Below are 21,466 nucleotides of genomic sequence, written 5' to 3' on the forward strand. Positions count from 1 at the left end.
TGTAGCAGGTTCATCAGTCTCACCGACAGGCTGGTGGGAGACTGTGTATACTGCGAGGTGACTGTCCTCAGTCAGCTCCGTTCGGGACACCTGGTCTTTGGTCATTGGCATGACAGACGTGATGGCAATGAATTTGAAGGGTGCAGTGAACAGCGTGTTATCTGTACTCCCTTCTGGTATCAGTGCAGGTGGAATGGGCCCAATGATGGGTAGTTCAAGTTCAAAATCATGAAAGTCATGGCTCACTAGCCATCCCAGCCGGTAGGCCTTGGGAATGTTGATGTCAGTTGCTGTGCAGTTGTTGAAGAGGATGTAGACTACACGAGATGACACTTCAGTGAGGGGTGTGGCTTCAAGTGTGAGTCCGAGTTCCACACATTCAGGTGAGGGTTTGAAGAAACCCAGCGTGTGATTTAAGGTTTGGCCACATCGCATGTTGAGCCGAACAGCGACCCCTTTGGTGTATGCTAGTATCACCGTTCCCTGTTCCGGGATGGTCTGTCCTGACATGAGGTTGCCATGACTGATGGAAACGGGTGGCTGTAAAGTCAGTGGGGTTTCAAGTCGACCTTGCCTGAGGTCCACAGCAGCAATTAGCCCCTGGTCTGATTCTGGATCAGAGTGTTCGTGAATTAAAACTCGTCGTAGCTGCCAGTAGTCTGCTTTGACAGTCTCTGGTTGACGGTCTAGAAAGCTGCGTACGTCCCGGTTAGAAGTGATTCTGAGTAGGAACAATCTGTCCCAAGTGTTCGCGTTAGCGACAGTCTGCAGGTGAAAGTCTATGTCTTGCAAGTAGGCGTCAACGTCGTCTCCTCCTGCAGGGTCTGGGCTAAACGTAGGGATATTTCTGGCCAGCTTGTCAAGGTCTTTATGAGCTACGTGGCTGCTGGCCCTGACTTCCTGGAAGTGTTTCCCTTCCTCCGCTGCTGGCGGGGGTTCGTGGAGGCTAGAGGGTGACAGTCTTAGCAGTGGGTTGTCACCCCCCTTTCTAGCTCTTGGTTCTTGGCTAAAAGGTGCGGACCAGCTGGTCGGGGGAAACTTTGTGTGGTGCGTTCCCCCTTCCCTGTCACTTTGCAGTTTATAGGAATGTTTCAGCTCTCTGTGAACAAGGTCAAGTTCATCTTGGAGCTCATGTCTTTGCTGGACAAGCTCATTGATCTCGGCTCGGGCAGCCTGCAAGTGGTTTTCGGAGGCTTTGGCTTTAGCATCTCTGTCTTTGAGTGCAGTGTTGGCTCTCTCTAGGAGAACTTCGCCTCGCCGGAGCTGTTCGTTGAGTTCTTCCCTGGTGTCTTTCTCTGACTGCTCTCTGCGGTCTGTGTCCAGACGCAGATCTTTCAGGGCCTTTGGAAGTCTTTTTACTTCTTTCTCTCGTTCTGTGTCCGTTTCACCCTTTTTCTCTGTCTCTAGAAGTAGCTGGTCTAGATGACGCTGGGTGAGGGCCTGGTTTCTCCGGGCCTCCTCGGCTTGGAGCTTTAATGTTGCCGCTTCCTGTTCCAGGTCGGTGTGGCTCTTTTCTCTTAGCCGTGCCTGGGCGACAAGGTTGTGGGCGAGGCTCCCGAGGATCTTGGCCAGTTCTTTGTGAGAGTAACTCTGCGTCGGGTCGTGTGCCGTCAGCTTGTCTAGCTCTGTGTCCAGTTCCTCCTGGCTCAGCTGTTGCAGATCACTGGTGTCCTCCGACGGAACAGTGCTCGTCATCGCTTCCAGCCATACCGCTAGGCGATCCCAAGGGACAGTGGGACTGGGTGAACGGGGCATACTGGTTCACTGTGGGTGAGAGAAACACAGCACACACACACAAAGAGGCCAATGCAAGTTTTTTTCTAAGGTTAACGAGCTCTTGTACGGACCATGCCGTCGACAAGAATTTTGGCTAACTGATGTAAACAGTTAGACAGTTAGGCAATTAGGCGGGCCAATTTTTGGGTCGGCCTGAAATAGAGACTTTGACAGGCGGTAGCCCTGTGGGTCACCTGGTGACGCCGGCTGCTTGGTTGTCACTCTATTACTTAGCTTTCCTTGGGGTCTCTTGGTGAACTGAGAGAAACAAGATTACAACAGTCCGGAAAGTGAAGGTAGGAAAGAAACAAACACAAAATTGAATTGGTCTGCAATAAAAAGGAAAACAAGCGCGAACGCTGGGAGTGTTAGAGAAACACTAAAGGGGCTAAGCCTGCTACCTTTCGTGAGAGTTTCTGGGGCCTACAGCATGTGTGGCTATCGGGTTAGGAAACCTAGGAAGAGGGTGCGGCTTAGAGAGGAAAGGTGGGCCAAACGTTTAGGCTATACTCGGGGGAGTATCTAATATTCGGCTTATAATGTGGGTTTTATCACATTTAGTTTATCCGGGGCGAGTTGAGGTCGCTCAGGTGGAAAACCAGCGGCACAGTTATGCTTCCGGGCGTTCCCAAACACCCAACTGCCGTGTCCTCGGTCCTTCGTTACTCTGTATCGCGTTACGCCCACTCAAACAGTTTAGACTTTAAACACAACCTGACAGCACCCACCCGTCAACCGCCAGCCAGCACAGCAAAGTTGGCACGTTCCCTAGAACCCTCTTTTTCAAGAGTGGCTCCCTATTAAGCCATGGTTTAGATACAGGTGCTAGACATTGCCTTGTGTGTGTCAGCTGAACTGGTTGACTGGCTTTGGAGTGTCAAATTGCTGATGTCGCCACTGCGGGCCACAACGGCGGACAGAGGTAAAAGAAACCGAGATTCACACACAGCCGATGCCGGTCACGTCGGTTGGACAACCTTGCTCATGGAGACCACGTTGAGACGATTCTCAATTCACCACCGATGCTTGTGAGCCCTACAATAAATACACAAAGAGGGTAAATAGGTGAAATCAAAAATTAATTAAGACTCGCTTGTTTACCGGATCAAGTGATTTATGGTTGCAGGTGAAAGGGAAGTGGGAAAAGAGAGAGAGAGAGCTGTAAGCTGACTTAGCAGGGTATGGCCACACGGTGGCGTCCTTCCTTCCAAGTGGACTGTCAGTAACTTTAAGAACCTAATTTCAATTTAAGCTAGAGGAAATTCATTTTTCCTTTTAAACTCAAATTCAAATAAGTGTGTTTAATCAGCGAGAACAGAGACCTGGTTGCTGCCTAATGCTAGTAAAATTGCATAAATGAAAACCTTTCTATAAGTAATCAATAAACAATTCACATGCTCTTCTTAGGAAGGAAATTAAGTTTGTTAAAACAAAATTTATAGCGGAGAGTAGAACTATCCGAAAATGCCCACGAGATGGCGCAGTCGAGTCCACCCAGACTAGAGTTAGTTAGGAGGAACGCTCACCAGATGGCGCTGTTGCGCCCGCTCGGGATAAAGTTTTGGTGAAGTGCAATTCGAGAGCTGTTAGGTCGCGCCCTCTGGTGTCTAGCACGCAGAGTTGCACCTGCTCGTGTGACTTGAAGACCAAAAATCAAATGATGGCCGCACACAGGATTAACACAAATCACAATTACTTTTTTATTTAGACCACGTCGGATCTTTTCGTGCTATATTGGCACAAACAAATTGGCAGGATTCATTCGCTGCACAAGAAAATGTGGATACAGGAATAAACATCTGCTTACATCACATTTAAAAGAACTCCAATAGACATTTATCAAACTGGCTGACGGTCAGTCAGCATTTATGAGTCAAATGTTTTAGGTCTCCGATTTGGGTAGCTAATCCAATGTTAAACCAGGAGTTATCGTTTATCTTAACGATTTAATATTATATTAGGCCTATTATTGAATAGGGGAGGCTCGCCCTATTTCAATCTTCCGCTTGAAAGAAGATTTCGTCGTTCAAGTCAAGCGGGACAAAACAATATTACTCATGTACGGACTGAACAGAGATTTCTTTATCTCTGCAGGACATTTAATATTGCCAATTTAGCATCTGTTAATATGCTTTAACTGAGCTCGGCGTTGTGCCTAGTCAGTGAGTGAGTTCGCTTTGAGCGATTTGTCTCACAGTTCGAACAAACGAACGAAAACGCGCGTGCATAATATTAATACCCAAAAATACACATGAATATGAATATTAATATTGCTCACAAAAACAAAGTTTGAGACTGCCCGCATTCTCCACCACTGTAGCAACAATGAGTTTCGGGGAATAATTAATTCAAATGGTATGAATATTCATGAGTCTATGAATATTATTTGCTCGTTGTACAGACAAAATTTACGTATAACGGAACCTTTAATCATTTAAAAGTAACCTTTATCCAAATTGATTTCTTCATCAATTATCAATCTTACAAACCTTAAGAAACATTGATCTGTTTGATCAGGACAAATAATATCTCTTATGTTTGTACGATCTGCACTACTGAAGTAGTACTACATGAAAATCAAGCTTAAATGGGTAGCTTAGATCTTGCGCTTCAGTGACTTCGAATTTGTGAGCAAAACAATACAGATTCAATTTAATGCAATCATTGGGTTTTAATAAAACAACTACAGTTTACAAAGCTACGATTCATAAGGGGAAATATGCATATATATGTAGGAGAAAACAAACAATATGGTACAAACAAGGAAACATGAAACTTAACGAGTAATAAAAAGGGAAGAAGAATTAACGAGAGAGAGAGAGAGAGAGAGAGAGAGAGAGAGAGAGAGAGAGAGAGAGAGAGAGAGACAGACAGACAGAGAGGGAGAGACAGCTTCAGTCTTTTCCCAAGAGCCCACAAGAAATTCATATAAATTCATAATTCAGACAACGTTTTTCAAGCAGTTTGATTGTGAAATAGAATACTTGCATTACTACGGCTTCTTGTGTAAGTGTCTGAGTTCGAATCGTCGGGGAAGTTCGCTAAGGATTTGTGAGTCCCAGGTGAACTTCTTTAAAGTTTAGGAAAGTCACTCCAGAAGTCTGCCGGTTTCTCTCTCCGTGCGGAGAGGCCTTCTCTCAGGGTTGGGAAGACCAGGGTCTTCCCCTCCATGGCTAAATGCCAAGAGGTCCGTTCCTTGTGGTGGCGAGAATGCAAAGAGCTGACGGTCGGTTCCAGTTTTTATAGAGGGGAAGGCCGACGCCTTCAACGCTCAACGCTCTTGCGGCTACATGATGTGGTTTGGGATCTAATCAGCGTAACACACAGGCCCTTTGTTTAAGCATGATTTGATTAGACAAGTCACGAGGGCTGTGAGGTGTTCAGACTTTGGTCTATCCTGCCACATGACTGATTGAATCATTACTGTTACAACTTGCTTCGCTGCCCTACGAGGCCACTCTGTACACCGTCGTTTTGATCTTCATAGTAATACAATCATTTTGTTCAGTTAGAGAATAAACACTACAATTAAAAACTGAACGTGTCTTTTCAATAAAGTGTGAGTGAGCCGAACGAAAGTCACGGCACAGATGCAGCAGTGTCAGATTTCATTCCTCACGAAGAGCTGAGCAGAACTGAGGTAAGCGCCAGTCTCCCTGGCACGTTTTCAGATCGCATATGGAAGCTAAACTATCAGGAATTCATTGAAAAGTTGAAACACTCACTTTATCCTGCACCGCGCTCCGTTATTATTGTAGCAGGACGGTCTATTGCCCCTCCCACTCGTAATTGTTTAATGTGTGGCCAATGGCCCAGCTTCTGGTGCAAATAAAAGCATGGCCTACCTGCTCTTTGGGATGTGTCATCGTCCAGGGACGTGATGTCATCCAGGTGCCCTGCTGCCGTTTGATCGGTTCACGGACAACTGTGTTGCCGCTCGTAAAGGTTTCGCCGAGGCTGTTGGCCACTGGCAGTGTTGTTTGCTAGTCACTGGAGTTGGGAGAGTTGAATGTGGACATCTGAGACAGGTAGGAGAAGCATTTGCGTGCAACAGCGCTTTGTAAACCACGTTTCTATGAATTGTTTGACTGAGCGATTCGTCTGATTGATCCGTATGCTCACTGTAGTGTAAGATCTGTCTGCGCCGGTGAGCGTTGTCGGAGGCACTCAGCTCTGTTCGTCGCATATTGATCCCGGGACAGCGTGCTCAGTTGTGAGTATAGTCACTATTAGAGCATGAAGCCAAGGGGGAAGAACTCAGCATAACATCCTCTGTTTTGTTTTTAGGCATGCGATAAGGACTATATCGCCATTCTGAACGAGTTATCTGCCTGGTGCTTCATCGTGGAGCCTGTTTGCGCTGTGCCTTACCAGCTGCTGTTCTGTTTCGTGCGGGTTGTTCTGTTTTCTACTGTTTGTTTTGTTCCATTTCACGCTAGGTGAGTGGTTCTAATGAATCGTTTCCAGCGAATCATCCGAGCGAACTAGTTTGAGAACCACTTCAAGTAACCCATTCCGGGTGAACCATCGCAAGCGAACCGTTTCGGTGAACCGCTTCAAGTGAATCGTTTCGGTGAACCGCATCAAGTGAATAATTTCAAATGAACTATTTCCACTGACGTGACTTTGTAACCGTGGTATGTTTGAGTTTATTTGGTTTTCTTTTGGTTTATTGCTTTGATTCATGTTAATGAGTGAGTAGTTTCCTAAATTTGTATTTGTTTCCGATTCAATTATTGTGTTGGTGAATTTATATATTTTTGGTTGACTTATGCTGCTGAAATTGTGATCTTTTGTTTACAGAGTTTTCTTGTTTTTTTGGGTTTTGATTTGTGACGATCAGGTAGGGACCAAGGAGCTGGTCCCCTCCTGAAATTGTAAACCAAGTTTATTTTGTTTCTTTATTATTTTGTTTGCATACCATTGGTTAATGTTTCTTTTCTTTTGCTTTTCGGCAGGTCCTGGGCACCCGGGGGCAGACAAGTGATAAAATGAGGTGGTGGTGTCCTCACTGTGTGCCGTGGTCTTCTCTGACATGAGTCGTTGAGTGTGCTGTGCTGGTGTGTGTGTGCACTGAGTGGAGTAATTTCCAAAAAGGTGATATCCCGAGACTGCCCCCTGGGTGCGCCCAGGTCCCTCCACCGCCAATATTAGGATTTAGCAAATTGAAGTGATTGCTGGTCAACACCCTTTTATGACAAGTGTCTTTTTAATGATTAATAAAATAAATGTACATCTGCTTTTGCAATTCATCTGTGTCTCTGACTCAAAGTGATTAGGACCTGTGCGGGCCTTCTACCTTAGAGGTACGGTTAGATTCCTGGGGTGAAATTCCCCAGGTGGCGTAGTCGGAAATAGATTAATTAGAACTGCCTGAGCGAACACCGCTCCTGCCACATTTTGATTGTCCGTGCGGACGTCTGTGTCTTAACTTACATTCTGTGCGTGAGATCTCTCCCCTATGGGCGGGTTGATAACATGACGGAACAGCTCCATCTAGTGGCTGTAGTCTTTGCCTCTGGCCAAAAAGTCCTCCGATGACGCAAAATGACGATATTTGCGTCATCGGAGGAATTTTTCCAGAAATAAAATGCATAATTCTCTCGTCTCAGGGGAATATGAGGGGGGAAAGTACCATAATTTGAATATACTACCAGGTTTCTACTGATACAAAGCCTAATGCTAAATCACTGAAGTGACCCTTTAAATGAGATTCCAATCTGAAGGGAGCGAACATGTTCATTTCGAAGGGTACTGCGAAGTGTAGGTAAGAAGGGAACATCGATACATCACTTCACAGGGAGTGGAGAGTGAAAATCACCCAACAGTCATTGCGCGTCGCATCACCAGTCTGAACTAATGATGGAGCAGAGCCGTTGGAAGATTTTTTAAACAGCTCTGCGATGGAGGAGTTTACGGATACATTTGAATATTCATAGTTATTATACAAACTAGAGTATTTATGAATGGCTATGGCAATAACTGTTCCATTCACATATTATATTTTATGAATATGTAAACAAATTAAAAGTGTTGAGAAGCAGCTGAAGGCTGTCATTTTATTATATTTTACTTTTATTTACCTAAGGAATATTTACTATGCAGCTGCGTTTGGGAAAGAAAGCGCACGAGATGAGACCGCTACAAAGACCGTTGATTAAGAATACATTTATACATAGTTAACCAATTTATTTTCATATTGAATGACAGCTTCAAATCTGTTCATTGTCAATTAAATATACAGGTATACGTAAACTAATAAAACTAAAAGACAATGTTTTGATTATATTTTTTAGATACATACTGTATGTTTTGTAAATTATGTAGCGACTGAGACAATTCAGACACAATTATTTGTCCAATTTAACAAGTAATTCGTAGAGCTCACTCTGAAAGTCTATGAACCCATCCCCCGAAAAGGCCCATGAGAGCAAGGAAGAGCTGATAAGGTTGATAAGGTTTACGACTCAAAGGAATGTGCAGAGAGCTGAAACTGTCTTTCTGAAAAAGACAAATAAACCATCTTAAATCCATATAGCCTATACTGTATATAACCACTTGAGAAATATATAAACATATATCCATCTCATGACTTGTTTTTACAGGGTTTGGTCTATGTATTAATTCAATCTCTGTTGGATTTATGTTTCAAAATTGCATACTATGGTTAACGAAAATCATGGGTTTGGCATGTTTGGTGTTTTCGAAGTTGTAATCTAAAGATCTGAATGATTGTGTATAGGATATGTTGATACCTGTGCAACAGATTAGTATTACAAGAATATTTAACAGTTCCTTCAGCAGCAACCAATTGGCAAAGGATCTGCTTGAGACAAAGGATCGTAAAATGGTCCCTCCGAAAGCCTGAATACGATTGGCTCTGTGACTGAAGAGGGCAGTGACCTCTTGCCTTTCTTTAATGACTTTGCAGGGCGTTCCAAATGAGTGATTATTGTCAGCGAAGTCCACTTCAACTGATATACCGTGCTCAGGGAGTAGGGAGCAGTGAACATTGCGTAGGGACCCTGTTGAATGAAATAGGTCCCGTCCCGTATCACGTGATTTACTAACATAACCATATCCTGGGGGAACAGACTGGTTTAGATGAAAAAAGTAATCTGGTTTCTGCCATGTCTCAGTTAGAGAGAGAAAGTCAAACTTACGGTCAGACAGCAGATCGTACACCAGAGGTCTTTTAGTGGAAAGTGATCATGCATGAAGTAATCCAAAGGAGAGATTGTTTTTTACCAGAGTTGTTGCCAACCGGACAACAACTCTGGAGCATTGTCCATACCACAGAATGGTATACAAGAGAAAGGACAACCCAGATGTAGTTCATCCGCACCAGTAGCTCAGTGATCCTCATAGTTGATCCCCGTGCCAGAGGAACCACGAAGAACAGTCAGTAACCGGCAGGCAAACCAGCAACTGCAGACCAACCAGCGGAGATCAACCAGTGTACAAACCCGCCGAATCAACGTGGATACGCAGGTCAGAGTTTAAAACAGTTCATAAATGCATTCATGCATTCATAAGTGCAGGAAGATTTAGAAGTACTAGAGTGTTTTTAAAATTCCCTCCATGAGCAGCGGCAGCTAATAGCGCCAGTGTTCACACGGAAGTCTAGTATAGGCTACACTGTGAACAACACTGATTTTCTCTTCATCACGGCACCTGTTAGTGGATGGGATATATTATGCAGTAAGTGAACATTTGTCCTCAAAATTGATGTGTTAGAAGCAGGAAAAATGGGAAAGCGTAAGGATTTGAGAGAGTTTGACAAGGGCCAAATTGTGATGGCAAGAGGACTGGGTCAGAACATCTCCAAAACTGCAATTCTTGTGGGGTATTCCCGGTCTGCAGTGGTCAGTATCTATCAAAAGTGGTCCCAGGTAGGAATAGTGGTGAACCGGCGACAGGGTCAGGGTCGAGGCTCATTGATGCACGTGGGGAGTGAAGGCTGGCCTGTGTGGTCAGATCAAATAGACAAGCTACTGTAGCTCAAATTGCTCAAGAAGTTAATGCTGGTTCTGATAGAAAGGAGTTAGAATATGCATCACAGATTGTTGCGTATGGGGACGCATAGCCACAGACCAATCAGGGTGCCCATGCTGACCCCTGTCCACCGCCGAAAGTGCCAACAGTGGGCATGTGAGCATCAGAACTGGACTACGGAGCAATGGAAGCAGCTGGCCTGGTCTGATAAATCCCGTTTTACTTTACATCACATGAATGGCCGGGTGGGTGTGCGTCGCTTACCTGGGGAACACATGGCACCAGGATGCACTATGGGAAGAAGCCAAGTCGGCGGAGACAGTGTGATACTTTGGGCAATGTTCTGCTGAGAAACCTTGGGTCCTGCCATCCATGTGGATGTTACTTTGACACGTACAACTTACCTAAGCATTGGTGCAGACCATGTACACCCTTTCATGGAAACAGTATTCCCTGGTGGCTGTGGCCTCTTTCAGCTGAATAATGCACCCTGCCACAAAGTAAAAATGGTTCAGGAATGGTCTGAGGAGCACAACAAGTTTGAGGTGTTGACTTTGCCTCCAAATTCCCCAGATCTCAATCCAATCGAGCATCTTTGGGGTGTGCTGAACAAACAAGTCCGATCCATGCAGGCCCCACCTCACAATTTACAGGACTTAAAGGATCTGCTGCTAACATGCCAGATATCACAGCATACCTTCAGGGTTCTAGTGGATTCCATGCCTCAATGGGTATATATATATATATATATATATATATATATATATATATATATATATATATATATATATATATATATATATATATATATATATATATATATATATATATATATATATATATATATATATATATATATATATATATATTAGGCATGTGCCGGTATCAAATTTTCATGTTGCGATTAATTGCTGAAGCTTTTTTCACGGTATACGGTATTATCACGATATTTAAAAAAAAAAGTTGCAAAAAAGTGTTGTCATACTATAACAGGTTTAAAAACTTTCTTATAACAAAAGAACCAAACATTTAAATACAATAAAGCAATACACAAAAATGTATAAAGTAAACAAATATTTGAAACAGATTAAAGTGCTAAAGAATTATAAAGAACAATAGGTAACACTTTACAATAATGTCTCGCCAGTTAATGCATTAACATTAACAAAGAGTGAATAGCTACATTTTTACAGAAGTTATTCTTCTTTGATAATGTTAGTTTAAAAAAGCAACTGTTAGTGTAAGCTCAGGTCCATTAAATAATACAGTTACAACTTTTGATTTTAATAATGTGTTATTAAATGCTGAAATGTACATTTAACTAAGATTAATACATGCTTTAGAAGTATTTTTCATTGTCAGTTTGTTAATGAATGAACTAATGTTAAATAATGGAGCCATATTGTAAAATGTGTGATTGAACAACAGTCAGAACATATTCAAACAATATCTAGGGCATGTAATTTAAAACTTAAAAAAAAAATTAAGTTTGAAAATGACTTTAAGTCTTTAAGTATTAGGTTATGTGATGACGAGCACCGGATTGTGGTTACTGGGGAAACGGCTGTATTTCTGCTGTTCCATTAGCGCCCTCTGCTGTCTGAAGGTGAATGTGCACTTCAGTGCGTCTTCACGCCTTCCGCCATGTGCTCAGCTCATGAACGGTCTGTTTACGTCAGTGCGTTCCTCTTTGACGCGTTGTTCATTTTAAACGGTTGATGGGTAAAGTATTCTTAAAATACATTCTAAAAATCTGAATAATTCGTAATAAATAATTATTCACGGTATTTTGAAGTGCCCACGATAACAATATTGTGCATGTTCATTATTGCGGTATATCGTATTACCGTTTACCGGCACATGTCTAATATATATATATATATATATATATATATATATATATATATATATATATATATATATATATATATATATATATATATATATATATATATATATATATTAGACATGTGCCGGTAAACGGTAATACGATATACCGCAATAATACTAATAAATTGGGCTATAATTCATTAAGCATGGGCTTCATAGAAAGTGTTCCAATTATTTTATAGACCAAAATACTGAAGTGGCACAGAGATGTAGTATTATCAAACTTATCCCTATGAAAATCTGTTTGCACAAAGTATGATTTTGCAGTATTTGCAGAAAGCTTTAGATTTCCCATTAGAGGCTAGAGTCAAATGCAGGTTCTCAAACCGCTTTATCTGCCATCTTGATACAGTTGAAATTAACAAATGAGTAGTGACCCGCTGTGCAGGGCACACAGCCTGACTGAGCATAACCATAAGGTCACGACAGGGCAAGTCAACTAAACTCGCATAGTTTATCTTGTCATGTAGAATATTTTAATGGCATCTTTTTGGAGCATGACAATTTTAGTTATTTTCTTTTTACTGCGTGGGGGAAAAACATCTTTGACAATCTCCAAAATCTCACTTTTATAATAAAAAAAGGGGTTGGAAGGACTTTATTTTATGTTTATACAGGTTGCACCCACTAATGTTGTCTGTTTCTTAGAAAATGTAATCTATGATTCATAAACCATAACCCAAATTGGTTTGTGGGTTGACAGTGTTATATCCACCACAGTTAATTTTCATCTGCAGTGTTGTAACAATAGTCCACTGGAGGCAATTTGCAGAACCCAAATGCAGTTTATTTAAACCAAACACAAACATAGTAAACAATGACTTGACTCAACTTTATCTTGCCTTGCCAAAATTAACCAAAACTTGGCCCAAACATGACCTCACCAACAACAGGTTACAACATCAATACAAGACAGAGACGCTTAGCAAACATGAGGGCTTAAATACACCAGGACTAATGACTAAACCAGACACACCCCTGAACAATGATCAAGACAATGAACCAATGAGAACATACAACACAAGAGACTAGGGAAGCACATGACATGATCACATGACAAACCAGGAAACATGACAGTGAACATGACAAAATAAGAACATGAAACATGAACATGAAACAAAACACTAGACATTACAAGTGTGCTATGTACTGCACTACTGTCTGGACTGTCTATCCTCTTGCGCCCATTTCAGAGGTTACCGTAACTGTTGCCTGAGCCCACACTTCATGTGTCATGTGCGATAATCATTTGTCCATGTGTACTGTACCAGCCATGTAGAGTGAGAGAATACAGGAACATAAAATCTACAGTGTAATAGTTGGTTGGTTTGTTCGGGAAAAACAAAGCAAAACAAAACTAAACGTAAACGTAATCCTTGAGACGTGTACGTTGTATTCTAAAGTTGTTTAATAGTTGTACTTTTTCCCCTGTACTTCATCTCTCAAATGTTCTCTCCATCGCACATGTCTGAAATAATTCTATGCTCAGTTACGACATTTGCAAATGCATCCAAATTACATCCAAAATCGCATACTTCCCTACTATAGTAAGCGACAAAAACAGTATGTGACAAAAGAAGTACAGTACTAATAAATGAGAAGACAAATAGTACCTGGATGACTTACTTCTCCCAGCAAGATTCTGAAGTGTGCATATGATGGACACTTTACTACCCCATGAGGCCATGGGAGAGAATCTGTGAATGGCAATGAAGCATCGCAACTGACGGTCACATGATGATGACAACATGGTGAATGTAGTAGCCTACGTCCAGATTGCATTCGTACTACACACATTCATACTATTTAGAACATACTTTTTTGTGGTTGTTAAGTAATAACTTATTAAAAATAAGTACCTACTCAAGAGAGTATGCGAGTTCAGACGCAGCCTTGGTATGTACCTCAAAAGTTGTATGGTATTTATTATTTTTTTTCACAGCTGAGGTATGGAAAATAAAATGTGCCCAGTGGTACAGTTCACGTGATCGTCGGTGTGGTTTGCAGTTGTTATGAACACAAAAATTAACTATTGATGACGAAATAGTCACATGTTTGAATTCTCTTGGTTATACTTGTAAATATTATGTATTTCTCATACCACACTCTCATAATACACTACCTTGGAAGAGCACTCTTCACATGCAATACCCCATGGAAGAAAAACAAGTGCTGTTCTGTGTATATACATTTTTCATGGTGAATCCAAAGTGACAAAATCATGAATAAAACAATGAAGCTGACATCTCATCCAGAGTCATCACCTAGTCAGAGTGCTAAACAGCTGCAGCAGGTACTAACATTAATGATGCAAATGTACTGAAAACTTACCCAAAATGATAATGCAAAAATAGATCCAAAAGGCCAATAATAACAAACATACTAAATAATATCCAGTATAATATGAGTTAAAAGGAATAATGCCACATCATCACCACATAAATCGGTAAACAATTTTTAAATGTTAAGTTAAATTATTATTTACCTCAGAGCAAACGCAAATGTTGTCAACTGGAAGCTCAGGTAGTAAGAATGACTAATCCAAGTTCAACATATTAAATTACAAAAACTCTAAGATGGTACAAACCAAAATCTATTATAGTACTTTTCACATTGAAATCTGTGCTTAAACATTTAAGATATCAATCAATGACACAGAATCAATCAATCACATGACAAAGAAAACACTAGGAGCAGTGTTTGAAGTGAGCTGGTATGCACCGATCACAGTACTGGTGTAACATAGGCCAGTAAGAGCTGTGTGTGTAAACCTCACTCCCCTGGCTTCGAGGTATGCTAGCGACTGACACTAGAGGCTGTGGTCTTTAGCATCCTTGTTAGCACGACTGCCTCCCACTCCAGAGACCCACCTCACACGACGGAGACTCTGGTTCAAATCCTGCTTAGAGTGGGTCAGTTACATTTGGTGCTGTAACCCGGATAGGACTGAGGTTTAGCAGGGTGAGTGTAACGTAGGCCAGTAAGAGTTGTGTGCATAAACCCTACGCCCTTGCCTCAAGAAGCATACTAGCAACTGGCGCTAGAGGCTGCGGTCTTTAGTATCCCTGTTAGCACACCTGCCTCCCACTCCAGAGACCCTGGTTCAAATTCCACATGGAGCGGGTCGAGTAGGTATGTACAATCAAGACAACAGTGTGAATTCATACAAAAGTGGACATAAAAAAAAAACATTTCAAAATAAGAACACACAACAACCCATCCATCCATCTTCCTTGTGTTATTCCTGCTCATTTAATGTGACGTAATGAAATTAAGGGCACATGATGTTGCAGTTGCCAGTAAGTGATGAAATGACCAAAATATTACAAATAGAGTATGTATTTTGAACGCTCTTGGTTATCTTATAACCTTAAGAGGACGTACTGATGACGTTGTGAGTTGTGAGGGCATGCAACTTTGTAGTTACATTGTCAATTAGTAAGTCATGAAATTACCAAAAACGACGAATAAATTACCTTGAACAAAACTGAAAAGAAAATACCTTTGTCTCAAAATATATTCAATAATTTTATCGATTCTCATTTGCTACGTTCACCTACACTGTTTTAAAAAAATCTAAATCAAATATTAGATAAAATTAGCACAGAACCTCCTTTACCCTATGGGTTCACTTATGCCCTTTTTGAACACTTGAGCTTAACTGAGACTTGAGTGTTTGGTTTGTAGATGTTTAGAAGGCTGTTGTGTCGACCTTGATTTATTGCAATATTGAGGTGTTGTTGTATTTCAACTTTAGAAAATAAACATGTGATTGCTCTCCTCACAAATTAACTGTTTCTTTTTTATTACTGGCATGTCTCTTAGGTGTTGAGGACTAGTGCATATTTGAGCCTACACTCAGTATACATTCAGCCCCTTTTCACAAGATGTAATATAAATCTCTGGTGTCCCCAGAATGTGTCTGTGAAGTTTCAGCTCAAAATACCCCCCAGATAATTTATTATAGCTTGTCAAATTTGCCCCTATTTGGGTGTGAGCAAAAACGCGCTGTTTTTGTGTGTGTCCATTTAAATGCAAATGAGCTGCTGCTCCCCACCCCCTTCCAGCGGCTCCTTTACACAAGCTTCAGATACAACGTTAACAACAAACAAATCTCACTCAGCCAAAATGACAGAAATAACCAGTTGTGGAGTGCAGCCTTACATGTTTGAACTGGAGTCGGACTCAGATGAGAGACTCAGGAAGAGGTTGCAAATTTTAGACTGCTCCTGGACGTTTATCGACAAGCATGTACCATCCTGTTAATCTATTGTTGTATAGGTGCTCGTATGGAAAGTAAAAAAAGTCTGTCACCTGATTATACAATGCATAATAAATGTGCATAGACGGTGAGTGTTTCGGGATAAAATTAACAACATAGATCTAGTCTCTGTGAATACAGTCAGAGACTATGCTTAAGCCATATTAACTATACAGCCTTCTAGAAAGCTCATTCAGAAAGGAAATTTGCAAACATTCATATAATAAGAAGTGGCATCCTGACTTGTTCTGGATATGAATTCTGCAAATTCAGTGTTGTACTGACCCTCGTTTGTGACGCGTTTCCTTCAAAAATGTAATTCATCCACGTGTCCTAAGGGGCTCAGATGCCGGGAGTCTATGGAGACTCGTATGTTCAGACATCCCAACCTGAAAAAAGTAATTTCAGGGAGGTATCTCTCCAAACCCCCCCCCCCCCCCCCCCCCCCCCAAAAAAAACCATGAAAGGAGGAAAGGTATCCCGAATTTCACCACAGAACATTACTTTACTTGTATAGTATAATATAATATATCATTAATATATCATTTCTATAGGCCTATGCAATTATTTGTAAAAAATATAGATGTAGATCACTTTTACTACTTTTACTACATAAGCTGCTTATACTATTTATATAAACTGTTTTTATTTATATTTCATTGCAACTTTAAACAGGTCTAAGGAGTTTGTTTTTTTCATGTAGCCTTGGCAACTAGCCGACCTGAAAAAATATGCACATGAAATGAAACTTGTTTAACTCAACCATAACATGTCAGTTACAAACTGTACAGCGTGCAAGATTGTCATTATGTTTATTTATACTTTCGTTTTTTGGGGCACTCTCCCTCTGCCATGGCGCTCCAGTTTCTAGATCAGGGGTTTTCAAACCTGGTCCTCAAGGGCCACTGTCCTGCAGAGTTTAGCTCCAACCCTAATCAAAAACACCTGAACCAGCTAATTAAACTCTTCAGGATTACTAGAAAGCTACAGGTAGGTGAGTTTGATCAAGGTTGGAGCTAAACTCTGCAGGATTGTGGCCCTCAAGGACCAGGGTTGAGAATCCCTGTTCTAGATACACTGAACTGATTAATTCGGTTCAGGAGAAGAGATAAAAGCCCGCCCACACTCACAATTGATTGGTTGACTTACCGAAACAGGCCAATCAGGATGCTCTGCGTCTTACATGCGCTTCATTAGGTGCACACTAGCACACAAACGCAAGGTCTCTCGCTCTCTCTCGCTCTCTCTCCCTCTCAGCCGTGCGCGCGTGCACAGTTTGTGTCTCGCATGCGCGCTCTTACTCGCTCGCTCTAGATTGCGGGAGAATTTAACTAATTTGCGGGCATCAGGGAGCCGCTATAAATATGCGGGAGACTCCCGGAACTTCCGGGAGACTTGGGATGTCTGTATGTTTGTTGATGCATTCAACAACAGAACATTTGTAATGTTTTTTGGCACAGATATTGTAATACTCTAGCTAGCTGATACACAGAGTAAACTGAAATGGCGGCCTCTGTGCTTCTCACTCAGGGGTGTGTCTATGCTAAAAGGGCAGATCTTCAACATTGGCGTTGTTTCCCTACTCTCACATAGGAGCACTGTAAAAAATATATAATCTTCCCAACTCAAAATTTTCTAGTGACTGGTCACATCTAAAATGTTCAATTGGGCAAATTGAATTTCTGTGAATTGAATTTTATGCATTGTGGCAACAGCCGTTTACGTGCGACGTGCCGCCGACGTCACACTGGATTTTTTGTTAAATTTAGTGAGTGACACTCAACAACTAAAATATAAAAGCTAAACATGCCACATACCTTTGGAAAGCTGAGATTCTTGTGAATCGAATGATGTAAACCATTTCAAGATGCAGTGAACACAGCAGGCACAATCAGTGTCTTTGTCAGACCACCAAACTACGCTGACCGCCAACAAATTTTTACGAATTCAAATTAAAAGTGTCCTTGTCATCCAAACATCATCTGTATGCATGAAAAAACACTGTAATTCCACTCTTTAGGGTCCAGGCAATCCAAATTCAGTGAAATATTTAGTCCATAACACATTTATATAGCAATAAACAGCCACAGAATGTAGTAGTACCATTTCCAAAAAGCGGAGAGTGCTATCCAGTCTTCTGTCAGCACTATGTGCTTATGGAAAACTCCAGGAAAAAAGGTAAACAATGAAGATCGGCGAATCTAAAATGGCCGCTTGACCTCTGCACTTTTGACTGACAGCTTATTTCAACCAATTGGGGCAAGCTGTGAGGGCTTTGGAGACTCAGAGAGCCAGTCAGGCTGGAGTATCCAAGCTAAAGCCCGGCCACCTTCACTCTCTTTGATTGACAGTGTTTCAATCCAATTGCATCAGAGATTGATTATGAGTGACTCTTCTAATAGCCAATGAACTTCTGAAAAGATTAACACTGCGTCCTCCCACTCCTAGTGGGAGGGTCGACCTTTGTTCTTATTTTGGCTGCGCGTCATGAAAGCGCATCCAGAGGGGAAACCCAGGGGTTTTCCGTGTTAGACTAAATATAATGCGGAAATGCACGGTTCTCACTCGAATGTGCAATTGAGCAATGCTATCGGAGTGAGTGATCACTTGGAGGAGGAAATTTCTAAAGAAGAGTGAAGTTTTGAGCCATATTGACTCGTCAGAAGAGGATGTATTGCCCGAGGTGGACTTCCAAAACAACAAGGTAGTGTTTTATTATATTATAACTGCATGTTTTATTGTATTGTACTGCGTTTGGTGTGTTCTTCTCGGCTAACCTCTGTCGTTTTTGTTTGGATAGTTTGTTTGTTTGTTTGTTTGTTTGTTTGTTTGTGTTCTTGCGCGCGTGCATGTCTGCGTGTTAGTGTTTTTTAAATGTATTTATTTATTTGTTTTTTTTATGTCACAGATTATCATCTTTGAGACCGTGAGAGCATTTTGGACACGGAGGGGAGCACTCCTGCAGAGATGCCACACTCCCAGAGAGAGGCAGAAGAGAAGAGAGAGACATGTAAAGTGTGCTAATAGTTTGATATTAGATATTCTTATTATATGAGTGTGAGTTGTAATATTAAAGAGCTTTATAAATACTATACCACTTGTTTTGTCTTTATTTGCACAAAGTTTAGTTTCATGAGTTGCAAAAACACTATATACACTATAAAAAAACACTAATGTTCATGTCTCAGCAATTATTCACAAAATTATTTTAAATCTGGATAATGAATTGAACAGCTCTAAGTGTAACCTTTCATTAGAGCCCAAAAGTATGTCTGTACATAAAAGCATTCAAGAATAGCAGCATTGTATGTGTCAATGGTTACAAAGGGTCATTTGGAGTCTCCAAGTGGCTTTTTTTGGAAAGCGCCTAGACATGAACTTAGATAAGCATTTGCAAAACACTCATTTTCTAAAGGTATAGTTATCAAATAAGAAATTGGACTTGGTAAGGCTTCATGCTGTGGTCCCATTGTGTTTTCCAGCTAATAGCTCCCAGCTACAGTCATATGCAGGCATCTTTTTACAACATTTTTTTTAGCGGAATTACAAATTTTCTTTTTTCAGTGTTTTAAAAGTTCTATTACTCAATACAAGTATTACTTGCAGTGATTCTGACTGTTTAGGAACAAACCTTAGATGGTCACCTTTTAAAAGAGACCAAAAATATGCATATACTCCAAATGGTTCAAGAACAGCATGCAATTTACTTTGGGTATGTTTTTTTTAGGCGTTTTGGGGAAATTTTGCAGGCATGATAAGGGTTTTTTAACATGGGCTCAATTAGAAATAATATGTTGAGCCAATGGAAAAATGTAATTTACCAACACTGTAAAAAATGTCAGGCCTCTCCAATTTAAAATTTTCTAGTCACCGATCACATCTAAATTTTTCAATTTGGCCAACTAAAACATTTAGATGTGATCAGTCACTAGAACATTTTTAATTGGAGAAATGTTTTATAGTGAAACTGTGTGGTTGGTCCAATTAAATATTTTAAATTGTAGTAACAATTGTTTATTCCTCACTGTCCCAAAAGACAAAAATGACTAAAAACATAAATATATTAAGCAAAATACAGAAAAAGACAACAGGGTTGACATTTTATCACATTACTTTATTAACAAGTAAATTCCAACACAGGATATTTGGGTGAAAATACCTTATTTTCAATAAGGGAAAAATCTTAATACATTCAATAAGTCTTCTGCATAACAGGATGTCTTAATGTGGTGAAGAAAACGCGGCACTGCTTAGGGTAAAAACCTGCAAATAAAAATAAAAACTAACATTAATGACAAAGCTCCCCTGCATCACATCTGGCAAGAGACAGAACAGAAGTTTCTTCATTATATAATGAGGATGAGACGAATGAATGGACATAAGAAAATCACGAGCTTGACGTGTTTGATATTAAAAGGCAATAACTCAAACGCACCGTGTTCAACAGTCGCATGCCGCACACATCACACAAATGACTTAATTTCCTTATTACCTATTGTTTTAGACATATAAGACATGAGGAAAATAAAACTATTGGCTACAGGCTACCATTAGATAATTATGTGGTAAACGAGAACACACTCATGAAAACAATGAATGCATGAACTCGTGATTCTACAAAATGTCTTTTAAACTTCATACCCGGTCATAAAGCAAAACTCTGGAGAATAATTTCAGTGCTAAATACTCACCAACGTCTTTGTGAGATGAATATCTCTATTCTCTTGGGAATGTCTGTTTCGGTCTTCAGCACCTGCTGGTTCGGCTCTGCTCATGCTGCCGCTCCCGCGTCTCCGCATTTGAAATCTCCACACGAACGGTTTTCTTCAAGTGCATTTTGCGCATGCGTAAACCGTTTTTCAGACGTAGGACTTGTTCAGCCAACATGGATTTTTCACTTCGACTTCATAGATTGACTGAGCACAATTAAATATGTTCGGTGAATATACAATTTTAATTTTGAGTGAAGACCTTAAGCTATGATTAGTACAATGCATCTTTTTGCATGGCGATAATTATTTGGAAGTAATTTATTGGGCCAATATGTAATGATCAATTTGCACAATTTTTCCCCACAAGAGTAGGGGGAAATCTGGAACAGTGCATAATGAGCGATTGATAATGATTGGTGGGGATTATAAAAAAATAATTGGGTGGATTTTTACCATTAGGCTGGTTGTTTACACACAATGTGGTATTTCTGTGTTCAAATACCTTATAAAAGTGCATTTTGCATAATATGTCCTCTTTAAAAGCAGATAAAGACTTTTACTCTATGTGGTACTGAAATTGGTGACTTGTAACTTGTGGATGTTTTCTGTAGGGTATCTGTACGTTTACTTAAGTATGTTCCCTTTCGAAAGGGAACTCTCGCTGCGTCTAGCTGACGCTATGGGGAACGCCCTCGGCGTGACTGGTGTCTGAAGCTACTATCGAATCACGGCAAAGTCTTTGACCGACGTCAGCCCATGACGTCATCAACGTGCGACCCGGAAGTATAAAAGGGCGCCGTGCCAACACATACACATCTTTCTCGTCTTCAGG

Source organism: Gobio gobio, assembly GCF_949357685.1.
Source record: "Gobio gobio genome assembly, chromosome: 2".
NCBI classification, from domain to species: domain Eukaryota; kingdom Metazoa; phylum Chordata; class Actinopteri; order Cypriniformes; family Gobionidae; genus Gobio; species Gobio gobio.